This window comes from Crocodylus porosus, unplaced genomic scaffold (genome assembly GCF_001723895.1).
Source record: "Crocodylus porosus isolate Cpor-Errol unplaced genomic scaffold, CroPor_comp1, whole genome shotgun sequence".
Classification (NCBI taxonomy): Eukaryota; Metazoa; Chordata; order Crocodylia; family Crocodylidae; genus Crocodylus; species Crocodylus porosus.
In genome coordinates this window covers 109,860,774-109,872,842 of record NW_017728931.1, presented here as the reverse complement: position 1 = coordinate 109,872,842, position 12,069 = coordinate 109,860,774, and the positions used below count along the sequence as shown (strand labels likewise).

At 41.4% G+C, this 12,069-nt stretch overlaps 1 long non-coding RNA gene across 1 annotated transcript; it reads right to left on the bottom strand.

The window, feature by feature from the left end:
• Window positions 1-580: 580 nt before the first annotated feature.
• LOC109316121 lies at window positions 581-3,605 on the bottom strand. The gene is made up of 3 exons (XR_002102707.1): window positions 3,459-3,605; window positions 1,482-1,484; window positions 581-590 (listed from the first exon to the last, which is right to left on the bottom strand). It is a non-coding gene; the product is annotated as an uncharacterized LOC109316121 (long non-coding RNA).
• Window positions 3,606-12,069: the final 8,464 nt, after the last annotated feature.

The following is a 12,069-nucleotide window of genomic DNA, read 5'->3' as shown; positions in this document are numbered from 1 at the left end:
TTGTTCACTGTCCAAGCCCCCAAGGTTTGGAATAGACTGCCGCCGGAGGCAGTTCAAGCACCCACTTTGAATGCCTTCAAAATACATTTGGATGCTTATCTTGCTGAGATCCTGTGATCCCTGCTGACTTCCTGCCCCTGGGGCAGGGGGCTGGACTCGATCCTCCGGGGTCCCTTCCAGCCCAAATGTCTATGAAATCTATGAAGTGCAAATGCCAGCACATGAACAAATGGGTACAGATCGACCATCAAAAATTGCAGCTGAAAATTAGAAGAAGAAATCTATCAGAAGACCAAAGTTATTTCAATGCATGTTTGTCCCATTGCTTTTGACTAGTTTTAAAATAAAGTTTGTGTGGGGTTATATAAGGTGGTTGCCTGTGATCTCTCTTGGGGCATCAAATCCAGTTTTGGCTCTCTTCCAATATTAGAACCTATGTTTTTAGGATAAAAGTGTTCAACTAAATATTATTAAAAATATAACATTATCTAAATGTATTACAATTTCAAATAAATAAAAAGAGGCTAGAAAATAAATCATCAATGACAGTAAAGCATCAGGATTTTTGGGACAGGATATTCCTCAGCACACTGAAAAGTCTAGGGCCTCCAGCGGCAGGCTTAGTTGCCTATACACAAATACCAGGAGCATAGGAAACAAACACAAGGAAGAGGCCCTTCTGCTAAGTGATAAAAAAATACAATCTCATAGTGATAAGGGAGATCTGGTGAGTCTCCACGTACGACTGGACTACAGGCACAGAGGGCTACACCTTGCACAGGAGGGACCAGGTTGGGAAGAATGATGTGGTTCTCTACGTTACAGACCAGTTCAACATCCCTAACATTGGAAATTGGCTCTAGAGAAGGGTGAGTTGAGTACCTCTGGCTTAAAAAATGTGGGGAGAACATGGTGAAGGGGATATAACTGTAGGTGTTTATTACAGACCACTGAAGCAAGAGGAAGAGCTTGATCAGGAGTTCTGTAGGGAACTGGCAGGTGCTGCACACTCTCAGAGCATAGCTGTCATGGGTGACTTCAACTACCCAGACATCTCATGGAAAGAGCACTAAGCAAGATCTGATCAGTCGCAAAGCTTCCTCACTTGTATTGATGAGCTCTGAGTCAAGAAATCTATGGGCCAACAAAGGGTAAGGCACTACTGGATTTGGTCCTGGCCAAAGGAGACAATCTAGTGAATGATTTGTTGATTGAAGCAAAGTGAGGTGACAATAATCACAAGATGATCACATTCTCCATCCATCGCAAGGTAGGGAAACCAGTCAGCAGAGCTGAAATGCTTGATTTTAGGACTACTAACTTCTACAAGCTTAGGAGTTTAGTTGGTGAAGCCCTGAGTGACCATGTTTCAATAGAGAAGGGGGTCCAAGATGAGTAGTCATTCCTCAGGGGTGCACTCCTTGGAGCACAAAGGAAGTCCATTCAGACCTACAGGAAAGGTAGCAAAGGGACTGGGAGACCCCCTTGTCTCAACAGGAAAGCCGTGGACCTCCTGAAATTGAAAAGATAAAACCAAATTCAAATTGGCAATGGAAGTCAAGAATAATAAAAAGTCCTTCTTCAGATACATAGGAAGTTGAAGAAAAAATAAGGGAAACATTGGATCCCCACTGAATGAAATGGGACAGTTGTCAACCGACACCCAGGAGAAATCCAAACTCCTAAATGATTATTTTGCATCAGTATTCCACCAGTCCACAGATGTTAACTTGCTTGACAGGATATAGGATGATCAAGGTGAGGGTGATCACCCACCAACAGCTGGTGAAGATCTCATGAGGGAACATCTAGAGAGGCTGGACATCTACAAGTCAGCAGGCCCAGATGAACTGCACCCAAGAGTGCTGAAAGAATTTGCCAATGTCATCACACAACCCACGGCAAAACTATTTGAGAACTCATGGTGCTCAGGAGAGGATTCAGAAAACTGGAAGAGGGACAATGTGATGCCTATCTACAAGAAGGGAAGGAAGGAGGATTCAGGACATTACAGGATAGTCAATCCCTGTAAAAATCCTGGAAAAAAATATCAAAGAATCCATTAGCAATAGGTTAACAGAAGGCAACATTCTAATAGATATCTGACATGGCTTCACTGTGGGCAGGCCATGCCTGACCAACCTTATTTCCTTCTATGGTCAGGTAACACGCCACCTGGATAAGGGAGATGAGGTTGATGTCATATGCTCAGACTTCAAAAAAGCCTTTGACTTGGTCTCCCATGATGTGCTCATGGTCAAATTGGAGAACTGCAACCTCAAAAACCCAAAGGTCCAGTGGCTAGGGAACAGGCACCAGAGAGTAGTAATAGATGGAACAGAGTCAGTCTGGCGCTTGGTGACCAGTGGCATCCATCAGAGTTCAGTACTCAGGGACCAGTACTTTTTAACATATTCATTAATGATTTGGACTCAGGTGTTAAAAATGATTTGGCAAAGTTTGCAGATGATACCAAATTATGAAGGACTGTGGTTACGCTGGATGATAGGCTGAGGATACAGGCGGACCTGAACAGCCTTACTACGTGGGCAGTTCAAAACCTGATGATGTTCAACACTGAGAAGTATAAGGTGTTCTACCTGGGAAGAAACAACCCACAACATACTTACAGGTTTGGCAGTGCTACACTTACCAGCACCAGAACCGAAAGAGACCTGGGGGTCTTGATAGACCATACAATGAACATGAGCCACCAATGCTATGCTGTAGCCAGCAAAGCAAACAAAACAGAGGCATACATCTACTGACTAAAGATGTCATCCTCTTTACTTGGCCTTGGTGAAGCCACAGCTGGAGTACTGCATCCAGTTCTGGGCACCACACTTCAGAAAAGATGTAGAGAAGCTTGAGAGATCCCAAAGGAGGGCTATGCGTATAGTTAGAGGTATGGAGAGAAGGCCATATGATAAGAGGGTGAGAGACATGGTGTGTTAACCTTGGAAAAGAAAAGATTCAGAGGGGACTTGGTAGCAGCCTATCAATATATAAAAGGCACATATCAGGGACTGAGAGAATGTCTGTTCACCAGGGCCCCCCAGGGGCAGACTAGGACTAACAGTCATAAATTGCTAAAAGACTGCTTTAGATTAGATGAAAGGAAAAACTTTACAGCTCATCTCCAGGGCCTGGAATAGACTCCCACCAGAAGTGGTACAATCACCTATTCTGGATATCTTCAAGAAATGTCTGAATGCTCACCTTGCTGGAGTCATCTGACCCCAGCAGTTTTTCCTGCCCAAGCGCAGGGGGGCTGGACCTGATGATCTCAAGTGGTCCCTTCCAGCCCTTAACATCTATGAATCAATTAATAATAGTGATGCATAGTATTTTTTAAAAGATAGAAAACTTCCCTTATAAAATTCTATTAGAATGTACTGTAAATGGTAACTTATCATTTCATATTGATAAGGGGCTCTGGGGAGTCTGAACAGCCCCACACCCCAGACCTGGGAGAACTCACCAGAGGCTGGGGAACCAGGTCCTGGGATGTAGTGAGTCCCTCAGCAAGGGAGCTGACACAGATGTGGGGAGTGAGAGGGGGTTAGCCACGTGAGCCTAGAGCAGGAAGGGAAAAAGACACTGAAAGCAGCTTCAAGGGGCCGCACCTGGCCAGGGATCAGGATGCCTGGAGTTACCAGGGGTTAAGCAGCCACCTGGAGAGCCCAGAACAGGGCTCTTCTCTGTTTGTTTGATCATTTGCTTTGTTGTACAAGCCTGCAGGCTCTGCAAAGCCTCTGAAAGATAAGAACCAGAAGGTGAAGAATCAGAAGGTGAAGTCAGGAAGAACCAGTGGAAGACAGCTAAGTGCTAGCTTACTTGTTTAACTTCTTTTGTTTGTTTTGCATCACTAACAAGCCTGGAGTGGCCTCCAGGTATTATCTACTAGCCTGGCTGCAGCAGAGGCAAGTGCCCTGAACAGTCGGTCCTTGGCCAAAGCCAGCAGCAAAGTAAAACTGGTCAGCTCAACTAGTTTGACTAAACATACCCTGCTGTGATCTGCCCAGACTCTGCCCAAAGCAGCCTACACATATACATCATGACAGAGAGTAATAAAACATATTGCCAATATACTCCAATACTATTAAATATAATTTAATTGGGACATTTTACAAAGTGTCATTAATAAACTGTGGTCTCATCTAAAGTAGATAAGAGCAGATATCTGCATTCACATTTGTGACCAATATGCAGAATGGAAAGAATGAGCAGGAAACTTAATGTCAAATGGATGACAAGAAATCTCAAATAAAAATTTCTCTTAGTGTCTCATTTATATTAGAATTCTGAAAAGGTGGGAAAATGCAAAATAACTTCTTAAAATGTCCAAAGCATTCTCAGGTATATATAAACTTTCTGCAAGTCATTATTTAAAACTTTCCAAGATTAGAAAAGTAGAGTTCTATTCCATAGATCAGAGTTGGTTCGGAGGTCAGAAGTACTAGCTGAACTGTGTCTCCTGGTTGCCATTCAGGTTCACTACAAGCAGCTTAGAAAAGTTATACTAATGCTTTTCCTCTGGAAGAGGAAAAGTATTGAACTAAAGCTTTCACTATCATAAAGAAGTATATGCTGGATTTAGAATTGAATTACAAACACATTACTAAAATCGGGTTGGCTACAGCCTGATCTAGGGCCCACTGAAGCTAGTAGGAATCTGTTGATTGATTTAAATAAGCATTGGGTCCAACTCTGAAATATTTACAAATGTATACCCAGTTTTGAGTTAATTTGAACTTATCAACTGTTCTATGCAAAGACACAGGACTATGGGAAACACTGTTGTTTTTGCAATTTAAAAAAATTTATAATTTCTCACACCATGATTTGTCATATGGCTATCACTTTTTTAAAAAAAACCTTTTTCTTAATCTTCTTTCAGGGTTTCAGTTGTCTAGCTACACAATTCCTGCAAATTCTCAAAATTTGAATGAATTTATATGAATCTGTAAATAAAACTGTTGTAACATTCTGAAGTGTGCCTTCGCAACATATAACATGTTAATGAATACATACTGTATAAATTTTGCACTCAATGGACATGTCTACATGAGATGTTACATTGCCATAGTGACAAGCAATGACAATGTGACTTGTCACTACAGCAACGTAGCATTGGCAGCCACTAACCATGATGCTCCTGCTACTACTCAGCAGCAACAAGTTACTGTGCAGTACTTTGTTGCTACAGTGCAGTAGGACCAGAAACAACCCATACGGCACTGGGACTGCACAGTGTCGGCAATTACCGCACAATCATTTAGTAGTTGTTTTAGCTAAAGCATGTACAAAGTAACTGTGCAGTTGGGCACATGTGTAGACATGCCAAGTGACTGTATAAATCTGAATTAACTTCACCGAGTTTAACACAGTTATTCAAATGTATGTTGATACATCTGAAAGAAAAATTCAACACCTATTTAGCAAGTTCTTCATTGGGGGGGCACCTACAATGTGAAGAGGACAACAGACCAAAACTTAATTGGCTAGGGCTAACAAGACAAAACAAAGTCATTTTGGCAAAATAAGTCTTAAGGAGAAATTGAAAGACCAAATAAATATTTAATTTATCCAGGCTGAAGTAATTGGTCTTGCTTTTTGGTATTTTGACATAAGCATGAACCACTGCACCTTAGCATTACACCATATCACCTCCATCTCATGTTACCATATATTGCACATATGCAGTAGGCACATTGTAGATAGTGATGCTGTTTGAGACCACAAAGTGTATACCTACACCTATGAGACCAGAAAAAGTGCTGTGGGACTTTAAGTGGACTTACCCTGAGTAAATAAAGAGAGCTTTACATAAGGCTTACAGTGGAAGGCTTTTCCCAAGTTTTAACATGTACACTTCAATCTGTCTCCAAACTGCTGTAGAAGCAAATTACCCCTGGGTATACCTGTGTTCAAAGACATAACACAGCTGGTTCAGCATATCTTTATAAAAGCACTAAAATTGTAGACAATATTTATCCTGGAAAATCTTTTTGTATTTTATTTAAATCTTATTTCTTCTTAATTGAAAAAAGCATAGCTCAGCAAGAAGTCACTGTGCATTGGAATTTCATAAAGGATTCTACTTTCTACATGACAGGTCCCAAGCAGAACTGTTGTAGTAACAATTGCTTTTAGGCTGAAGAAAATGTTGATGTTGCAGGATGAAAAATGAAATGATTACAATGTCCCCTTTTGCCATACCATCCCCATTATCCCCATTCTACTTTGTTTTTTTCCAAACTAATCAATAATGAATATAAATATAGATTGTATGTCTCTGGACTGAATGGGAATGATTAGTATAACAGGAACTGTTTTTATATGCAAGGGTGTTAAAGTAATACAGTAAATATTTACAGGAAAGCTAGGTCCTCAAAGACAAGTAAAGGAAATGAGACTTCCACATGTCTGTACCTGGGAAAATGTAGCCCTGAGTATTCTCTCTGTACAAAACTGAAGTTCAACAACTTAGTCTCTGGGCCTTCTTATAACATTTGAGCTGCTCAAAGTGAAACATGTTCGGTGTTAGTGTTAGCTACAGTTTAGATAAGTCGCACCTTAAAAACCTTTTCTGACTGTCCACCACCTGCACAGCTGTGACTTGCTGCTACAGAACTGGTGAGCCAGGACAGACTTCTCTCCCTGCTGTAGGTGGGCAGAATGGGCACAGGAGCTGGAAGGCAGAGAGTTAATGCGATGGGGGAAAGGTGGTGAAATGAAGGAAGTCAGATACTGAAGGATAAAAATAGAATAAAAATAGATTTATAAAGATATAATGAGGAAATAAGTTACAGAAGGTCCTGTGTTTTAATAGATTGGAATTTGTGTTGGGGGGTGGGGTTCTGCTTCCCAGACTGGCTGGGAGGTGAGAGTAGTGAGGGAAGGTGCTTTTGGAGGAGCTACTGCCCCTACCCCAGAAATGAAGCCCCAGCTCATGGGGACCTGATCTGGCCCCCTACCTTGTTCTCCACCCACCTCTGTAGAGCCTACTCCTGGATCAGTTTGTGCCCTGCAACCTGGCTAGCTGGCATGTGCTCTGCAGGCTGTTTGCACAAGGTTGCACCCTGGGCTCTGCAGAGGTCATACCTCAGGGGGTGGGAAGGGGAGTTGGCTTGGTGCCAAAACCACCCCAGGGCAACAGGATTCAGGGACTGGAACGTACGTCCACACGGAACAGGAGGGTGGGGGAGAGGACACTGCATCCTGGGATACTCGAGGACTGCAATTTGGACAGCTTATCTGTGGGGAGTGGCCACACTTTAATGGAACACAAGCTGGGTAACATAAATCAGACATAAACCTGCCCTGTAGTGGCATAACTCTAAGCCATCTAAAAAGTGTGCTTAAAACTAGTTTCAGGTGTTAATGTGTGCAGAATCCAGCAGTTAAGAGCTCCAGGAACAGCCTAAAATGAATGTGTAACAAGGCTGTGAAACCCCCAAATGACTGTGTTAACAGGATGAGAAACATGGACTCCAAGGGCAGCTATCAGTTGCAGCTTCAAGAAGAGCTCTTAGAAGTGGAAAAATGCTAACCAGGCTTGAGGACATTTTGAGGACCCAGAGATCTCACTGTAAAGATCTAGAAAGCAACTTTACAATCTGCCCTGAATTCAGGGAGGCAACTGAGAATGAAAGAAGAGGAGGAACTTAGAATGAATTTTCTGTTAAATTATTTAACCATTTTGTGCAAAGTTTACTATCTTCTTACACTGTCACAGATATCAGTGAAGCTCTGCATGAGCTCTGTTGTGTCCCTGGGTACAAGGAGTTGAAGGATCAGAGTCTAAATACTCAATTACATTAAAAACCAAATTTATTTATTTTATCTAGAATTATGTGAGAGTCTCTGATAATTAGAAAACTAATTATCTGAATATGGATCCTACATCATTCTTGTAAATCCATACAGCCAATTTTATTGCTTCGCTCAATATTCAAACAAATACTTATAATTACTACGTCTATCCAGTTTTCATATATAAATCCATTAAGAAATCTCACTAGGAAATAGCTCCTGGTTATAGAAATCAAAAAAAAAAAATCAACTAGAAATGCATAACTGGATATCTAATTCCTTTAAAGCACTCTTCATTAGTAGATCTTAGTGCTGTAGAAAGGGTAATAGTATCCTCATTTTCTAAAACAGAAACAGAAAAGTGAGTCACAGAGAAGGGAAGTCACCAAACTCTTTAAGTGGCCCAAGATAACTCAGCAAACTAGCCTGAGCCAGGAATTAGTTTAGGTGTCTTGAGTCATAGTCCAGTGCTGAAAGTATGGTAAACAATATACAAATTGTCAGAAACCCATCTGCAGGGACACCCCTAAGGCCCTGAGTTTCTCCCTTGTCCCGAGGAACAGACTAAGGTTTGCCCTAGAATAACTCATTATTCCCACAAGCCTCAGTTCTACTGCCCTCACGCCGGACCTCACAGCTGTAACAGAGCAAACCTCTCCCAGCTCTTGGTGGCTTTTCTGGGAGATGTGAAAAAAATTTTAGGCCCCCCTTTCTGTAGAATGGGCTAATCCAGAATATCACTTGCCTAGAAATCATGCTTTCCTACAGGCAATCAGTGTCATGGTCCATTGGACTGGCCAGCCTAGTGGGTAGAGCTGGGAGTGGGACTAGGAATGGTGGACAAGGGGAGGGGGGATCAGCAACCACAAGTCAGGAACAAAATACCAACACAAGATCAGGATCCAGGAATCAGAAGCCTAGTTACCAAATCAAGGGACAATCTATGAGGCAAGAACAGAGACAAACTTAGGTCAGAAGTCAGGAAACAGATGCATAGGGAAATGCAAAACCAAGATCCAGGAACAAGCCAAAAGAAGAGTCTGGAACAGGAAAACTAGTGGCATTGACCAGACAAGAGTAGCTCAGGAACTAGAGACCGTAGGTTGGGCAGCAATGTTTAGATGCTGGCTGCTTAAAAGCAGCCACAGAACCAATCAGAGGAAAGGGCTGGGGGTCAGTTGGCCTAGATTAATTTAAGTGTGGCTGACCCAGTTTAATTTAAGTGTGACCTAGATTAATTTAAGTGTGGCTGACAATTCCTGCAGGGCAGGAGCCTTACATTTAGTAAGGAGACAAACAATAAAGGATGTATTTATATAGGAGAAAAAAAATCATACAAGATAGACCAACCATAAGCTGAAGATGGAACAAAAGGACAAGTTTTTACCCTCTCATCCAGAAACCACCCAGGCCCTTGAGAGTCCTGTCAGTGTGTTTACAGATCAGCCTTCCAGCTGATTCTGCCAGCCCTGACTACTGGGGACCTAGACTCCTCCATAGCCTGAGAAAATCTGAAGATCAGATCAGGCACAGCACAGAGAGAGCCTCCTAAATAAGTCGAAGCCAGGCCCCAATCATCACTGTCCCAATTTTGCTTGAGTCTCAGAATCCTACAGAAATTTCTCTCTCTGGGACATCTGGCCTTCCTCTGGCTGATGGGCCATTTCTCCCAGAAGTCTTTGCTACTGTGCAGTTGTTTTTACTGCTACAAGCGGAAAATAACTTGGGTTCCAATCCTAGCTGTGGCCCCTTTTGTCTGTGACTGGGAGTGACAATTGTCCTGGTCTCCGTACACTATAGCAAGAGGTATTTAGCAGTTATACCTGATCTCTTTTCCTTGATTTCCACATCCCTTAGTTCCCTAGACTAAACCAAGTCCAAATTCATAAAGATACAGACAGACAGCATAACATAACATATACAGTCATAAAAGTAGCATAAGTGATACAGAACAACAGTAACTTTTCAATGAGACCACATCAATGAAAAAAATGCAAGAAAATCTATATGACACCTCGCAACTCCCCAAAATATAATGGGTTTGTGACGCACAGAACCACAGATCTCCCTTTCTAGTGGCCACTACTTCTAATCTTCCAAACAGGTCATAGATGTTAGGTTTTTTACCAAATGCCTAAACACCAACCTTTTCTTTTAAGCACCCATACCATTTATGGCCAAGACTGATCTGTAACAGCTTACTGAAAGGTTACAGAATTTAAAATGGGATACATGTAGGATGCCACAACCCACCATTGAAATGACTGTGTATACTTCAGGGTACCTCCATGTTTAATATGATACAAAAGTCCCTTTTAATTGCTATGATGCCAGGTAAGGAGTACCATTTAAATCCTATTCTACCAAGCAAAAAATAATATCTGTGGAGTGAATGTAAGATTTGAAATGTTCAGCTCTGCATCTTCTACCCCCACACTTTTATTCTCCAGTGAGGATTTAATTCCAGCCATGGGCTGAGATTGCGTGACTGCAGGAGCTCAGGAGAAGATCTAGATATCTTGAAACTCATTTTAAAAAAATCTCAGCCTGGCAATCTGTCCTTATTAAGCAGATGAATGCTATATATAGCCCACAGAGAACTTCCTGGATTCCGACACATATAACAACATGTCTGACAGTCTTTCGGAGCTTTCACGAAACTTTAGCTGGCAATTACTTTCCCTTGGTACCATCTTCTGTCCTCAATTCTCACCATCTTCCAGCTTCAGCTTCTAGTCTTAACCTCTTTGTACACCCTAACTTGGAAAGGCAGCCAAAAAAAACAGGGATAAAAAACCCCTTTGGGCAATCTAATATATAGCAATAGCACCTTAAACAGGTACAGGACATTCCAACAAAAAAAAGCCATCAACTATTTCAGTGGGGGCCAACCCTCTTGGCAGGCATGCTACCAGACAGTCCCACACTTCCCAAGCGCCACTCTGATACCTTTTCCCCTGCCCTTCTGCTTTCCACTCCCTACCCAATCTGATGCTCTGCTTTCTTCTCTCTGTCCTATGTGCTGCCTGTCCCCTGTCCAATCTGCCATGTGTCACACACAGAGGCTGCCCATGCCACCCGTGCTACAGGTTGGTCACCCCTGAACTATTATGAATATAGTAGCAGAGACACTCAGTGCAGTAGATACAAGTATAACTGACAGTCCTTTCCCTGAGGAGTTTACCATCCGAGTTATACAAACCATGGATGACTGAACAAAGGATGAGAGACAGTGGGAATGTTGTAGAATTACACTGAAAATTAAATAAACTTCATTTTCAGCAACCTAACTGTTGTAAATTCTCCAACTATTTCATCATTAAATTTGCATTGGATGTTAGAAATTTAATATTTAATAAAGCTTCCCAGTCCTACTTCCTATCTCTTCCTAAATTTTTGTTGATCATTAAGCTCACTGTGGGTTCTTTATCTTTCAAATTACAGAAATAATGCTGTAACACAGGTGACCAATCACAACTAGCCAGCAGCTTGAATTAAACAGTACATGCAACAAACAGTTCAGTCCACAATGTATTGTTTTAAACTGAAGTGTAATTTTGAACAAATAAATGAATAAAAATCAAAATGTGATTCTGGGAGACAAAAATGATAAAAGTCCATTGATTAATTAAAATTTTGTACTTGCTGCTACTCATCTGGAAACACTTATATTCATATAACTCTTGGGAGTGGAGGTAGGTAAATGAATGATAATATTAAATAAATACTGTACAGTAACAGAACATACTTCACACGTAAGGACAGCCTTTTATTTTCCAAGGAACAAAGCAGTGACTTCAGTTTACTCGAAGTAGAAATACCTTCCATGAAAAGCCAATTTCCATTTCATAGCCCTTCCAGCTTTAAGCATTTCTACCCCCACCCTTCTTAAATACATACCACTTGTGACAAAAATGAAGTTGAATTCTAGGCCTGAGGGAAGAGGTAAAGTTCTCCCACCCTCCTTTGCTTGCCTTGCCAATTAATTTTTTTCCCTTCTTGCCTCTGGCCACTATCACATCCTCTTACTTCCAGGGGTAATTTATATAGATTTATTCCAAGCATCCATAAATACTCCTTATTATTCTCATCAGAATAGACAGCCACTGGCTATTATACATCTTAGTGAAATGCATACAATTCAGATAAATTTATAACCATGCTAAAGGGTCTATATGTAAAAATAAAAGCGTCTTTATATTGCTAAACATTAAACAAATTCACACATGCAGTCACCTATTAGATACCATT